This window comes from Dendrobates tinctorius, unplaced genomic scaffold, assembly GCF_039654945.1.
Source record: "Dendrobates tinctorius isolate UK_male_01 unplaced genomic scaffold, ASM3965494v1 ptg000011l, whole genome shotgun sequence".
In the NCBI taxonomy this organism is placed as follows: Eukaryota; Metazoa; Chordata; class Amphibia; order Anura; family Dendrobatidae; genus Dendrobates; species Dendrobates tinctorius.
In genome coordinates, this window is record NW_027361679.1 from 45,469,647 (window position 1) to 45,485,969 (window position 16,323).

Genomic DNA, 16,323 nt, shown 5'->3' on the forward strand with positions numbered 1-16,323 from the left:
GTTGCCAATAGCGATGACGATGTCTTCTCAGTCTTTTTCTTCTTCTGTGTTCTTGGCAAAAGCAAAAGCAGCAGCCAACTTCAATTGTAAATCCAGATCCTCTAGGAAGCTGTCCAGGTCAAGATCCATCTTGTAGCTAGATATAGTAGCCAAAGATGAGGATTTACTCAGTGCAGTGTATGTGTGTGTGTGTATGTGTAAATATATATACATATATGTGTGTATATATATATGTGTGTATATATATATATATATATATATATATATATGTGTGTGTGTGTGTGTGTGTATATATATATATATATATATATATATATATATATATATGTGTGTGTGTGTATATATATATATATATATATATAGTGTGTATATATATATATAAATATATACTGTATATATACTGTATAGTGTGTATATATATATATATATATAATTCAAATTCAAAGAAGCTTTATTGGCAGGACTAAATACACATTAGTTTTGCCAAAGCAAGTGTACAAAAGGGAATAGGGATGTTGGGTAGGGGCTGTAGGAAGGTGGATGGGGGCAGATCCAGGATGGGGCTATAGAAGTCCATGGCATAGGGAAGGTGGATAGGGGGATGGGGGCAGATCCAGGACGGGGCCATAGAAGTCCATGGCATATCATGATTCTCTTTCTCGCAGTCTATGACATTCGCTCACATACCGTGCTGCTATCTCCACTGCTCTCTCTTCTTCCCCCAGCAGGATATATGTTTTCTCTTCCTCCTTCATGGTGATGAAATCCAGGAAGAGAAGTGAATCTCCTGAAGTGAGTGTCCCTCACTGCTGAGTATTTGGAGCAGTGTAGCAGGAAGTGGGTTTCGTCCTCCAAGGCCTCCTGGTCACAGTGTTGGCACAGTCTTTCCTCCCTAGGCTTGTAGCTCTGCCTGTGTTGGCCAGATTTGACGGCCAGACTGTGGGCACTGAGTATATATCGGCTCAGGATCTTGCGGTCTCTGGGGTCTGGGAGTTTCTCCAGATATGGGGCCAGTCTGTAGTCTCTCTGTAGACTCCGGTACATGGTCAGTTTCTCTGAGCTGATGATGTCGTTCTTCCAGTCACTTACATACCTCTCCTAGCCTTCGGCTACCATCTTCCTGATTCTGGCTTTTGTCAGGTTGTTGTGATTGGTGTTCTGGTCAGTTTGGGAATCCCATGAGACACGCCTACTGGGTGTTTGATGTCAAGGAAAAGCTACTGTAAAAAAAAGGAAATTTCTAACGCATGCACATAAAAAACGCAAATGCATGCAAAAACGCATACACGCATGTAATTGCTGCGTTTTTTTGCCATCAAGAGTAAGATGATGCGGATAAAAAACACTGAGAGAACAAGCGTTTGCATGCATTTTTGCATGCGTTGAGAATGCGGATGATACACTGCAGATTCTAGCGCAAATGTGAGCCTAGCCTTAGTATCTCTGTAAAAATACTTCTGTTTCTAATTGTTATGGCTGCTTCCTGACTGTCTTATATGCACAAAATAATACCACCAACATCATCTTCTGCCTAGAGGCAGTTACTGTGCAGACAGAAAGTCTGTAAAGCAGGAGTGAGTCCACTGCTGTTAGCGTGTGAGCAGCAAGAGGGCAGTGCACTAAGCACTCAAGGTACATTCGCTGCGACGGACTGCAGCAGACGGATTTGGAGACCTAGAGGCAGAGGGGCGAGACTAAGAGAAAGCGGGCACAACAGCAGAGTTTTTTGGCGGGGACAAGCAGCGCATTGGTAGGCTGAGCAGCGTGCTCCGTCTTTAGAGCACTGGCGCCGCGAAGGACTGTTCCTGGCGGCTCCCACAGGTACAAGCGGTACTGCCAGAGTGAGGCGCCGTGTGCCCAGTAACCACCAGAGAGCGAGGCGCCGTGCGCTCCGTGACCTTGGGTACAGTGCACGTGCACAGTACAGAGAGCCAGTTCATGCCCCGTGTCCAGCTTGGATAACCAATAATTATAAGTCACAGAGGTATGATGGATGATGTTGGTACGGTCAACAAGGTACTCCCTCAGCATCTTCCAAAACTTTGCACTCCTTATAACACTGTTCCTCGAGCCTGGTGTTCAGCACAGAAAGTCAGGTGCTTTGTTGACATCTGCCTGATCATGCTGGTGGTGGACAGTCTGGTATTTTCACTACCCCTCCTGATGCTAGCATGGCGGTGGTGCAAATGGCCTCTTTGAGGTTATTGACAGAGTCTTTAAAAAACCACCAGACTCGGGTGGTGGTCGTGTTGGTGTTTCAGGGACATTCAGTGTCTCCCTCTCTCCCACACCACCTCCTCACCTCGCCCCCTGTGTTTTGGGGTTCCCCAAAGCTCAGTTCTAGGATCCCTTCTCTTCTTCATCTCCACCTTTGGCCTGGGACAGCTCATAGAATCCCACGGTTTGCAATATCATTTCTACGCCGATGACACGCAGATCTACCTATCACCTCCTTAGTGACCAAAATCACACAATGTCTGTCTACTAATTCCTCCTTATTTCCTGCTCGCTTTCTAAAAGTGAACATGGACAAAACAGAATTCATCATTTTTCAACCATCTCACTGTACCCCTCCACCAGAATTAACCATTAATGTCAATGGCTGATCACTTTCCCCAGTCCTGCATGATCAGTGCCTCAGGATGACCCTCGACTATGCCCTCCATTTTAAGTCACATCTTTTTAGAGGATTTTTACAGCATGAAAATGATGAAATGTTAAGAAAAGATGTTGAGAAGGCCGATCTTTTAAATTCCTGTTTTGCATCTGTTTTCTCTCAGAAAGGAAATGTAACATCAACTGATCTTCACTGTCATATTAAAGGAATAGAAGAATCCAGGATATCTATAAACAGAAAGATAGTGAGGAAACACTTAACTAACATAAATTAATTCAAATAGTAACTATCAAAAGTCCATTCAAGGTGTCTTACCAACCTCAACCCAATCATATTATTCATCATTCAATATCATTAATAGGGATAATGAGGCATAGGCAACAATTCAATTAAAACAAATATTTTATTTTCACCATTAAAAAATGAATAAAACATATAACCACACGGAATATTCTCAAACAGGAAAAAGGCTGGGATCTAAAAAAGGAGACCAGTAATAATCAAAAAAACCAGCAAACGTACTTGCAAATCCTACTGTGACAAGTCGCTTTATCCAATCAGTATCTGGTACATTTACCAAATAGTAGAAAAATAAAATAAATTGCCTAGTGCCAGACCTGCTAAATCAAATGGACCATAACATTTAGTTAAAGTATGTGCCTGATCTGTATATAAAGTGCATTAACAATGTCATACCAGACCCTACAATCACAGGTGACCTTATCAAATCAATACATGTTACTTTGATAGCAACAAAAAAATAATAAAACCTGCTAGATCAAATAAACCATAATAATCAATTAAATTGCTATTGTCACAGCTAAGCATATGCCTGATCTAATGTAAAGTGCATCAATGCCTAATAGTGATCATTGCTACGATTAAATCATTACCTAGACAATTGTTCTTTCTGGCTCCTGACTGGTCCAAGCCGTACCCCGACCAGGCCGTTTTGCCTGACCGGCTTCCTCAAACAGGGGCATATATGTCTGTGTAAAAACCTGCTTTTATATACTGCACACAGCTGCATCCAGCGTTGCCATATTCCGCAAGGTATTACGCATGTGCCGTTTTACAAACTTGCCTCCTGATGAAAAATTGACTTCCAGCTCACCGTACCTGGAACGTAGGCATGAAATGCACTGCATACCTAATTGTGCACAGTCGGAAGCCACAGGGTCGCTCCAAACAGCGCATGCGCCGCAAAAACACAGAGGAACCGCAGTTGTGAATGTAAGAAAAAAAGCAGAATGAATGTAAACCCTGTGTAGATTTAATATAAACTTCTGATGGCAAAAAAGTAAACAGAGGGGAGGGGGGAAAAAAAGAAGAAAAATGAGGGGATGATGGTAAAGACTTCATAGAAAAAAATAGAAAAATAAAAAAATAAAATAAATACGATAATTACAATAAATAATAAAATGAAAAAAATAAAGAAAAAATAAAGAAAAATAATAAAAATAAATATAAATAAATATAATAGTGAATGTTGAACTAATAATGAATGTGTATTAATGTGATGTGAAGATTAATATAATGATGATATATTTAGTACATTTTATAAATATAAAAAAAAATAAATATATAAATTAGGTGCAATCAATTAAAGTGATCTCGTGAAGATAATTATAATAAATAAGAAAACATTTTACATATATACTAATATTAAATCAAACAAATATAATATGCTCCATAATATCCCCAATATGTGTAATACACATCATTATACTAGAATTTAGTGTTAACGTATAATAACAATAATGCATAAATAAATTTTTAAATAAAAAACAAATTTCAATGCAAATAAAGAAAAAAGCAGTCCACATGAAAGAAGAGGAGACGAAAAAACATCTCCCATAACCAAATGGCCAATGTAAATAAATAAGTTCTTATAGGTCCATGATGTATATTGGTTCAATCGATTGAATTCTTGTATCCTTGTATGACGACTGAAGGGAATTCATAAATAACTTCATCTAAATGAAAACTGCTCTTGAGTAGTCAGATACCAGAGTTGATAGTACTATAAATAGATGAAAAAATAAAACCAAAAAACGCACAAGCACACAGAAACTAAAAACAGGATAAACGTGTTAAGCTACAACTCAAAGCCCTAAAAATAAAACAGGACTGAGATATATGTATCATAGAAAAGCATTAAAACCCAAAGACTCATTAAGGCCATGCGGGTCCATAGTTCCAGGGTGGGCCTTGCATTCAATACATAGGCTAACAGTATGGCAGTACCAAATGAAAAATAATGGGAACTTTGGTTTCATGTGGCCATCCAGTATGTCTGTTCCAAGGGTTATTGGGGTGCGTGTAACTTTGGGGCAAGGCAGCCCTTGCATTCAATGCATAGGCAAACAATATGGGAAACCTACTTTCTTGTAAAGGGAACATTTTGTTCAGGAGGCCCTCCTATACGTTTCATGAAAGGGGTATTGGGGTGCGTTGCAATTTTTGGAGTGGCTCAAAAAGAGGCACATTATGGTCATGGTGTAGCCTAGCCAGTCTCCAGACCTTAATCCCATAGAAAACTTAAGGAGGGAGTTGAAGCTCTGAGTTGCCAAGTGACAGTCTTCAAATCTTAATGATTTAGAGATGATCTGCAAAGAGGAGTGGGCCAAAATTCCTCCTAACATATGCGCAAACCTCACCATCAGCTACAAAAAATGCCTGACTGCAGTGCTTGCCAACAAGGGTTTTGCCGCCAAGTATTAAGTCTTGTTTGCCAGAGGGATCAAATACTTATTTCTCATTGCAAAATGCAAATAAATTTATAAAATTTATACAATGTGATTTTCTGGATTTTATTTTTGATATTCTATCTCTCAATGTTAGAATTAACATACCCTTAAAATTATAGACTGTTCATGTCTTTGTCAGTGGGCAAACTTACAAAATCAGCAAGGGATCAAATACTTATTTCCCCCACTGTATGTACACACTCTGATTATCTGATCAGACATAAAATGTCTTTAAACAACTGACAGATAAAGTGAAGTGAACAACATTCATATATACATATACCTATCAAAAGTAAACTTAAATGTGTGTATCGGCATATACACTCACGGTATGTATACAAATATAGATATTTAAAAAAAAGATGAGGCAGCACGAGCAATGACAAAATATAGTTGGTAGATGGCAAAAAAAATGAGCAAAAAAAAGCAGGCAGCACCCTGCAGGAATATCGAAAAGGTGTTCAAACTTTTAATTTGCCATGTGTGCAAAAAAGTAATGTTTCGGCTCCAAAGAGTCTTTGTCAAAAGACCCCTTTAGCCTAAATGAGAAGTCAAATACTACAAAAATATTCATCCTAATTATATAAATAAATGTTATATATAATAAAAAAATATGACTGCATTCCAAATGGTCCAAAAAGGCCCCCAACTAGGGTGGATATTTTATATAGTTGGACTTCTCATTTGGTGACTATTGACAAAGACTCTTTGGAGCCAAAACGTTACTTCTTATATTCAAATTTACTTTCATGGTACATAGTAATATGTGCAAGCATTACATTGATGCATCTTACATAAGCATATAGTTAATGTACCATGTGTCTACAATATTAATATTAGAGTAGAAGATCAGAGAGTCAGTGTATAACAGCCTGTAATTAAGTCATGTCATGTAGCCAGATTAGAGTAAGGAATGCCTACAGTAATTGCATTTAGTTAATCTTGCAGCATGCTCCCAATCATCGCTGCTAATTCAATTGTACATTCATTTCACCCTGCTCATTGCCATTAAGTGCAGATTTAATTTCTTCAATAAAGAATTAATATGCAACATACAAAAGGAAAGGACAGCTCACCGTGCCAAAGCACACAGCTGCCCGACCATTTAGCGTAGAGATAAAAGACACAATATCATTGGCCTGCATAATTCCGCTGTCGAAAATGTATCATTATTAGATGAACATTTGGAGCCTTTATTTCTATGCTAGTTATTCCCTACTGAGTGTGCACATATTTCCTTGGTGCCAGAAAGAGATGTTAGGCACGACTGACATATCTGCCATTGTTGTCTTCATTACACCCAGGCTCATCTTATTGCTTGTGTGCTCTACTTGTAAGAATTCCCTTATCTGGTCTTCATGCAAGGGTTTACAGCAGCTACACATTACAACATCCCAAGATAAGGTGGCCGGATTGTCATTATTCCAGCCTGAACTGCACAGAGCTGACAAGCAAAGCATGTATAAAAAGCCAAATGACAAAGCATCAGCTACTTTCCGCCCACCAATATAACAGACAGCCCATCAATTCTCCAAGATATACACAACCATTATTGTTGGGGAAACAAAGGCCCGTGTCGATTGTGCAGTGTTATAAAGCAGTCGCTCAAATTAAAACCATGTACCTAACTGCATCTGATGGCAGAAGCTATTTAGCAGTGATATTTTACAGAAAGGCAATGAAAAGCAATAACTGCCTTATTTAATGTATCTGTTCCCTCCAGCTGCCGGGGATGGATGTTAATAGAAGCTGTCGATCAATGTCAGCCCTTTTTTTTTTTTATAATAACTGCAGCAGACTGCAATAAACATGAAGGAAAGATAACTGAAGCTACTGATCTGGCCCTTGTTACTTTCCTGTGTTCAAAGATTTGTCATCTGTTTGTGATGCTCATAATAGCTGAACTGATCAGTATCAGGGGAGCGCTTCTCACTTGATGTGTGCAACTGTGACGTAAAGTTCAATGGTTAACTAGAGAGAGAGCATGCAACATTTTTTTTGTGCACCAGGCAGAGATTTTTCAAGAAATCTCAAATATAGTAATATACAATAACTACACACATTACGAATATTGATAATTCAGTACAAAATGATGAAAATTATAACCAATATGAGTGGTCTCAATATACAGACAAGTGCAAGTTGATAATTTATTTGCTTTTGCTTAGAAATTATGTAAGGTTCAACTCCTAAATGTATTTCTGTGTATTTTTAATAATTTGGAGGCAAGCCATAATGAAGAACAGTGGCTTCCTTTCAATCTTTCAATTGAAGACTATTTTATTATATTACTGCACTTTCAGACAACTTAAAGCAGTTGTTCACTACTAGGACAATCCCTTTCTCGATCTAAACTTTGGGTACCGATAAAATAAAAACATCTATACTCACCTCCTGTGCCAGCGAAATTACAGCGATGTCTTCACTCGCATTCTCGGGGCTCATTGTCAAGAACACCACACTGTACTTGCTCACTGAGCCAGTGCGCATGTCCTGAGTAAGACAACCTGTGCTCAGAGATACCTGTGGAGCGGGCAGCAGCAGAGAAGATGCATGCTTTAGACCCACAGGACCTGAAGCATGTGACTGCTGGGGGCGTGGCCTAAATTCCCGAGAGTTAGGAGCTGCAGAAAAACTCCTAGAATGGTAACTACGGAACAAGGTCACTAAAAGGCATAGACAGGGAAATAAACCAGATCAGGCCAGGGTCAAAGCACGAGATAGCACAACAATTACCAAAAGTCAAGACAGAACGGATAGTCAAGACGTAGCCAAGAAGTCAGAAACCAGAGAAGCAGATATACAGTACAGAATCAACAGGCAAACTCACAACGGGGGACAGAACCAGATCAGAACCATATAAGCAAGCTATAAGACAACGAACAGGCACACAGGGGTCACAAAACTCAGCAAAAGGCAAAAGTATAACTGACAGGGATTGGAGTATCTCAGGGCAATAAAAAGCTCTGCCTGAACCAAAGAGAGGCCACAATAATTAACCCCATGTGTGCAGGTCAAAGCCTGCACTGAGCTCAAGACATTAACCCCTGATGTGCAGGTCAAAACCTGCACTGGGTAATAATCAAAAAATTTTTGGCACTCAACTCGTTGCAAAGATGAAGAATTTTTATTTGCAGTCACAAATATAGACGTTTCGGCTGTATCAAATAGCCTTCATCAGTAAACAAGACTGCTCCTATCTCTCTAATTTTCTGGACATTATATTGTATGACCAATAGTAAATTAGGTGCTATTGGAGGTGATACCATCCACCATGTAAGAACTGGTATATAAACCTGTAGATTTCAATGAGAAGGGGTAGTAGAGAAATATTCCAAACGAGGTCATATACAGGATTATTAGATCTGTGACTTTGAAAAGCTCCAAAGGTTGCACCAACCAGAAGTTGGCATAAAAATCCTATGGCTATGCCTGAAGGGAATTGTCCCAAAGGGGATTACTTGTGGGATTGTTAAATCCTGTGACTCATAGAAAACCCCAATTTCACGCTGTAAGAACAGCAGCTGGCTGTAGTTTCAAATGTCTTGTTGGTGGGTGGCAGCAGGACCTGTGTGAACACGGCATCCACCTGCACTGGGATCATGACACTCATGTGCGGTTGTGATGACACGTGAGTCCTGCACTCAATCAGCGCTGGCGTCACTGTCCCTGATTTCGGACAAATCGAACATCAAGAGGAAGTCAGAGAGCAGCCACAGCCATGACTTCCTGTTGCTGTTCAATTTGTCCAAAGGCATGGACATTGACGCCAGCGCTGATTGTGTCATAACAACCTCACGTGAGCCCCTGGAACGCGAGTGCAGACATCGCTAGAATGGTGCTGGCACTGGAGCTGAGAAAAGTGTTTTTATTTTATTGGCGCCAAATATTACAATCAAGACAGTCAGGTGCTGGCTGGCAAATTTTAGCCTTGGGAGCAAGCACACGGCAGTGGCCCATGAGTAGCTGCCCATCCTTAACATGTTTATTTCCAGCTTCTTCATAGGCTATATTCACAAGACTGTGTTGTCTGTCTAAGTGCCGCCCATGGAAAAAGCTTAAAGCATTTGGACCAGTTCAGATGAACGTTTGTAGTGACCAGACATAGTACATATCATGATTACCTATTTTACATTTTTAAATGGATATATGTTTTTAGAGGTGGAGTAAAACAAGATTCGCTGTACTTTTCTACACTACTAAAAAACATAACAGCAGAGTAAAGGTGGTCACACAGAAGCACAGGTCTGCTAGATAGATACATACCTATGAATTAATATTTTGTGCATTTTTTCAAACATTCTTGATCAAGCAACAGCATCCTCTTTCTCTTCCTTTGATTTGTAGCTTGACACAATGTCATGTATGTGTCATGCCGCAAAGATGACATCATACAAGGACTATAAATCAAAAGAGGAGTCCAAGGAGGAGGTTCACAAGGCTCTAGTCTGGTGGCCATGGACTACTGATTTGACTGTGACAAGGGTCCTGTAAATCAGTTTTCTCATCTGTACTGTTATATGATATATTATGACTAACACACATCAGATATTACATACAGGATAACATGTGACAGTTATATACCACAGTACACTATGACTACAGACATCAGATATTACACCAGTCACATATTATCCTGTATATGCCATCTGATGTCTGCGAACAAAGTATATTAAATCCAGTATACAGGATAATATGTGGTGGTATATGAAATACTTTGATATAGACATCAGATGGTATATACTGGATACTATTTGATGGTATATATCACGGGTGGGCAATTAATTTTACCAAGGAGCACATGAAAGAATGTGACTGTTGTGGAGGTCGAACCAATAGGCTGAAATTAATTCTGCTTTATATAAATATTAACTACAATTAATATTAATATATAATAATAATTATATCACTCAATATTGAGCATAATAAAGTATGCTGACATCACCATGTATACCGTATGAGCCCATACACAGCCCCACTATATACCGTATGAGCACACACATAGCCCCTTGTATACAGTGGGGAAATAAGTATTTGATCCCTTGCTGATTTTGTAAGTTGCCCTCTGACAAAGGCATGAACAGTCTATAATTTTAAGGGTAGGTTAACTTTAAAATTGAAAGATAGAATATCAAAAATAAAATCCAGAAAATCACATTGTATAAATTATATAAATTTATTTGCATTTTGCAGTGAGAAATAAATATTTGATCCACTACCATCCATTAAGAGTTCTGGCTCCTACAGAACAGTTAGACACTTCTAATCAAGTCATTACCTGCATTAAAGACAGCTGTCTTATATAATCACCTTTAGAAAAGACTCAATTTTAACGTTAACACAAAATACATTTCCATTCTAATTTTGTATAATTTAAATCCTGTTTCAAACCTGTAATATCTACATGGTGAAGGTACATGGTGCATACAACTTCTAGGATGCAATTCCCTAATGCACTTCCCTGAGGTGCAACCCGAGTATGCTCATAGCCTTTGATTTAATTTTAGGTTACTGGGTACATCGGTTAGAAATACTCAAAAAAGCTGGTTTGATTGATTGACCAATCGATGTTTCCTTAGGTGAGGTCAAAGCGTCAATCATGTGCATAGATCCTATGGGTTAAAATTAAAGATCTTACCAGAAGCCATTTTAAAGTACTAGTCGCTGTGTCCTGATGAAATGTGACTGTCACTTTTTACAAAATAAAAACAAAGAAATGTTATTTCTACTCCCAAAGATGCTCAAGTTTAATGGAAAGTCATTTTCACTATTACATAGTCTTAAAGGGGTTGTCTCAACTTTAAAAATAGGTAAAATTGCAAAGTGCTTTTAAAAAAAATCAACTTGCCTCTTATTAAAAATCCTTTCCATTCTCAAGAATGGAGGAATTTTTAATTCTATTGTTTAGCCCCAATTCCTTTGGATACAAGCCACCTCTCTAGTCTATCAGTGATGGCCAGTCTCATAGGCAAGGAGGACACATTTGCAACCTATTTTCTAAAAAGTTAAACTATCTAAAACTGTTTAGGCAAAGCTGCATTTTCTGAAATTTTAGGAGAGTGCACAGTTTAGAACACTGGTCTGAATTGTCCGTCTTCTGGATCGCACCACCTCCTGGCCACTAATTAGCTAGGAGGCAGATAAGAGGTGAAATCTTGAAAACAAGATTAGACATCCCCATTAATCTGTTCAACCAATCATAGCGGGAAAGTTGCACTTTAAAAGGGACTGTCAGCACAGAATGACTGTTCAAACCAAATACAGGCGCTCAATGCATCTTGGTGTGGCACATATTGTATTTAAAGGCACTTTCCCATCTGCTTGTTTTCCATATATCTCCATCCATCTATGGCTCTGTAAAGCCAAAGCTTTCAATTAAAGAAGAGGGGGGAGAATGGAGATAAAAAGAAAAAAAGCAGGTGTGAATATGCATTTAAATATTTTGCCCTGCCGTGATGCACCGAGCACCTGTACTTGGTCTGAACAGTTATTCTGTGCTGATATAGTCCCTTTAACAGCAGAATCACTACAGAACTGTGACTAGTCTACACCAAGTTTCCAAAAGGCCAGTTTGCCATCCAAGATGACTGCTGGCTCTTGCCTAAACTGTGCTATTATGGGCGAAAGGAAGGCTTACTCAATTAAGTAAATGCAAAAAAATCCCTGTTTGGGAGAGAAAAACAGACAAATCGTGGCGCCCTAAGTGCGTAAACACAATATTGTAGTCTTTAAAGGGTGCACAATTTTATCCACTCACCTGATAAAAGACTAATATCACTTTAGATTGTGTATCCTCAAAAATCCTTCCTTTTGGGATACTTCTCAGTAGACAGGGCTTGCAGCTTGCCTCGGGTGGATCCAAGTGAAAGAGCCAGGTTCAGGCTCAAATAGGATGAGTAAATCAAGAAAGACACATCCAGCCCATAAACGGCAGCACTTCCCAGGACTCACATCCAAAGATGATACTTCACATTTTCACAAATCCTCGTACTGTTTTTTTATGATACCTGATGAAGGATATACACTGTATGTGAAACGCGTTGTATCTCTTTTTTAACCTATGATATAAAAAAATGTGAAATATCATCTTTGGATGTGAGTCCTGGGAAGCGCTGCCGTTTATGGGCTGGATGTGCCTTTCTTGATTCAATTAAGTAAATGGGGACAATACATCAAAATGCTTAAGCCAGAACACCGGCACAAAACACTTTGAACAGTTGCAAAATTTTGAGATTTTTGGTGCTTTACGCCAGCTTCAAGGAGCTCCGCCAAAATGGACAGAGTGGAAGAGGAGCCAAGGTGGGATGGGGCATGAGTATGTCTGTCTGTCAAAATTCACAGAAAGTGACAGTGTTTCTTACACCAGAAATGTTACCAGTCTCTGAAATGTTTGATTTCTGGTAAGGCACATGCCACTGATTAAATGAGCCAAATTTATTAGGCAGCGTGAACCTCTAAATGAATTCTGCGCATCTTATTCTTGCATGCCCCTCACGAAGACTGGTATATGAAACACCAGTCTGAATGAATCGGGCCTTAGAGTTTATTTCCAGGTTCATAGAATCGTAGAGTTGGAAGGGACCTCCTGGGCCATCTGGTCCAACCCCCTGCTCAAAGCAGGATTCGCTAAATCATCCCAGTTAGATGTCTGTCCAGCCTCTGTTTGAAGACTTCCATTGAAGGAGAACTCACCACTTCTCGTGGCAGCCTGTTCCACTCATTGATCACTCTAACTGTCAAAAAGTTTTTTCTAATATCTAATCTGTGTCTCCTCCCATTCAGCTTCATCCCATTGCTTCTAGTCTTTCCTTGTGCAAATGAGAATAAAGTTGATCCTTCTACAATGTGACAGCCCTTTAGATATTTGTAGACAGCTATTAAGTCTCCTCTCAGTCTTCTCTTTTGCAAACTAAACATTCCCAAATCCTGCAACCTTTCCTCATAAGACAGGGTTTGCAGACCGGTCACCATTCTGGTCGCTCTTTTCTGAACTTGCTCCAGTTTGTTGATGTCTTTTTTAAAATGTGGTGCCCAAAATTGGACACAATATTCCAGATGAGGTCTGACCAAAGAGGAGTAGAGGGAAATAATTACTTCACGTGATCTAGACTGTATGCTTCTGTTAATACATCCTAGAATTGCATTTGCCTTTTTTGCTGCTGCATCACACTGTTGACTCATATTCAGTCTGTGATCTATTAGTATACCCAAGTCTTTTTCACATGTGCTGTCACTTAGCCCTATTCCTCCCATTCTATATATGCTTTTTTCATTTTTATTGCCCAGATGTAGTACTTTGCATTTCTCCCTGTTAAAAACCATTCTGTTAGTTGCTGCCCACTTCTCCAGTTTATTTAAATCTTTTTGAATCCTCTCTCTCTCTTCTCTAGTATTAGCTATCCCTCCTAGCTTTGTGTCATCAGCAAATTTAATCAGTTTACCCTCAATTCCTTCATCTAAATCGTTGATAAAGATGTTGAACAATACAGGGCCCAGGACAGAGCCCTGTGGTACCCCACTTGAGACATTCTTCCAACTGGATGTGCAGCCATTTACGACCACTCTTTGGGTCCGATCACTAAGCCAGTTATGAATCCACCTAACAGTTGCCTTGTCCATTCCATACTTAGTCATTTTTTCAATAAGGATTGTATGAGAGACTTTGTCAAATGCTTTGCTGAAGTCAAGATATACTATATCTACAGCATTTCCTTGATCCACCCAATCAGTAATACCATCATAGAAGGAAATTAAATTAGTCTGACATGACTTATTAGTTACAAACCCATGCTGACTCTGTTTAATCACTTCATTCTTATCCAGGTATTGACATACATGTTGTTTAATAATTTGTTCAAAGATCTTTCCTGGTATAGAAGTCAGACTCACCGGCCTATAGTTGCCTGGGTCCACCTTCTTCCCCTTTTTGAAGATAGGAACAACATTTGCTCTTCTCCAGTCTTCTGGCACTTCTCCTGTTCTCCAAGAATTTTCAAAGATTATGGAGAGGGGTTCAAAAATTTCTTCTGCTATCTCCTTCAGTACTCTGGGGTGTAATTCATCTGGACCTGGAGACTTGAATACATTTAGGTTAGCTAAGTGTTTCCTCACTATCTTTCTGTTTATAGATATCCTGGATTCTTCTATTCCCTTAATAGGACAGTGAATAACAGTTGATGTTACATTTCCTTTCTGAGAGAAAACAGATGCAAAATAGGAATTTAAAAGTTCAGCCTTCTCAACATCCTGTCTTACCATTTCATCATTTTCATCCTGTAAAAATCCTATAGCATCTTTGACTTTTCTTTTACTTTTGACATATCCCCAAAATCCTTTATTATTGCTTTTGACATCTCTTGCAAGCCTCAATTCATTTTCAGCTTTAGATAATCTGATTTGTGCCTTGCAGGTTCTGCAGACAGCATTATATTCTTCTTTAGATATGCCTCCTTCTTTCCATTTTATAAACATTTTTTGCTTCCTTTTTAGCATGTGCTTAAGTTCTGTGTTCATCCATCCTGGTTTCCTTAAATGCTTCCTATTCTTCCCTCTTTTCGTAATTGTTAACAACTGTGCTTTGAGAATTTCATTTTTCAAGATTTCCCATCCTTCCTGGACATTTTTGTCTTTAAGGATATCCAGCCATTGGATCCCTCCAATTCTCTTTCTGAACCCCTTAAAATCTGCCTTTCTGAAATCTAACCTTGACGTCTGAGTCTTCACAGGTCTTCCGCCTCTAGTTATCCAAAATTCTAAAATAGCATGGTCGCTACCTCCTAGGGTCCCAGCCACTTTTACCTCCTCAAACATTTCCTCCCTGTTTATAAGGATTAGATCCAAGGTAGTAGTTCCCCTTGTTTTCTCCTTTACCTTTTGGAAGATAAAGTTGTCAGCAAGAGAGGATAAGAATTTCCTTGACCTGTTAGTTTTGCCTGAGAGAGATTCCCAACAAATGTCTGGATAGTTGAAATCTCCCATGACAACTATGTCATATTTTTTGGAGAACTTGGCCATTTGATGCATAAAGAGTTCATCCATATCTTCAGCTTGCACAGGCGGCCTGTAGTAAATGCCTACAATGGTGTCCTTTCCATTGTTCTGTCCTTGTATTCTTACCCAAACAGTTTCCACAGAACTCCCAGTCTCTGAAGCTTCAATCTCTGTGCAGATATACGCGTTTCTAACATACAATGCGACACCCCCTCCTCGTTTATCAAGTCTGTTTCTTGCAAATAAGTTGTATCCTTCTAGTCTTGTATTCCAATCATGTGTATTGTCCCACCAAGTTTCAGTGATTCCAATGACATCATATTTCTTTTCCTGTGTTAGTAGTTCCAATTCTCCTTGTTTGTTGCCCATGCTTTGTGCATTAGTATAGAAACATTTTAGTTTGTGATTGGTTTCTCTTTCTCCAATATTTTTTTTAATTAGATTCTTTCGTCTTTGTTCTTCCTTTCCACTTCTAATAGCAGAGTTCTCAGTAGCATTTGTCAGGTGTATGGCTTTTTCTGTTCTTTTGCTTCCCTTCCCATGTTGTTCTAGTTTAAAGCTCTCCTTACAAGTGTAGCAAGGCGACTTCCAAATACCTGCTTTCCAGTCTTCGTAAGGTGCACCCCATCTCTAGCAAGTAGTCCATCGTATAAGTAGTTCACTCCGTGATCCAGAAATCCAAATCGTTGCTGACGGCACCATCGACGTAGCCAGTTGTTCACCTGCAGAATCTTATTCCACCTCCTTGTTCCATGGCCATCCACTGGGAGGATGGAAGAGAAGACCACCTGCGCTCCCAGTTCTTTCACTTTCTTGCCTAAGTCTTCAAAGTCTCTGCAGATGGTTTCCAGGTCGTTTCGTGCGGTGTCATTTGTCCCCACATGTAGTAGCAGGAATGGGTAGTCATCTGTAGGTCTGTAGGTTCTCTACCTCTATCTCATTCATGAAACACCATGCTCTCAACGT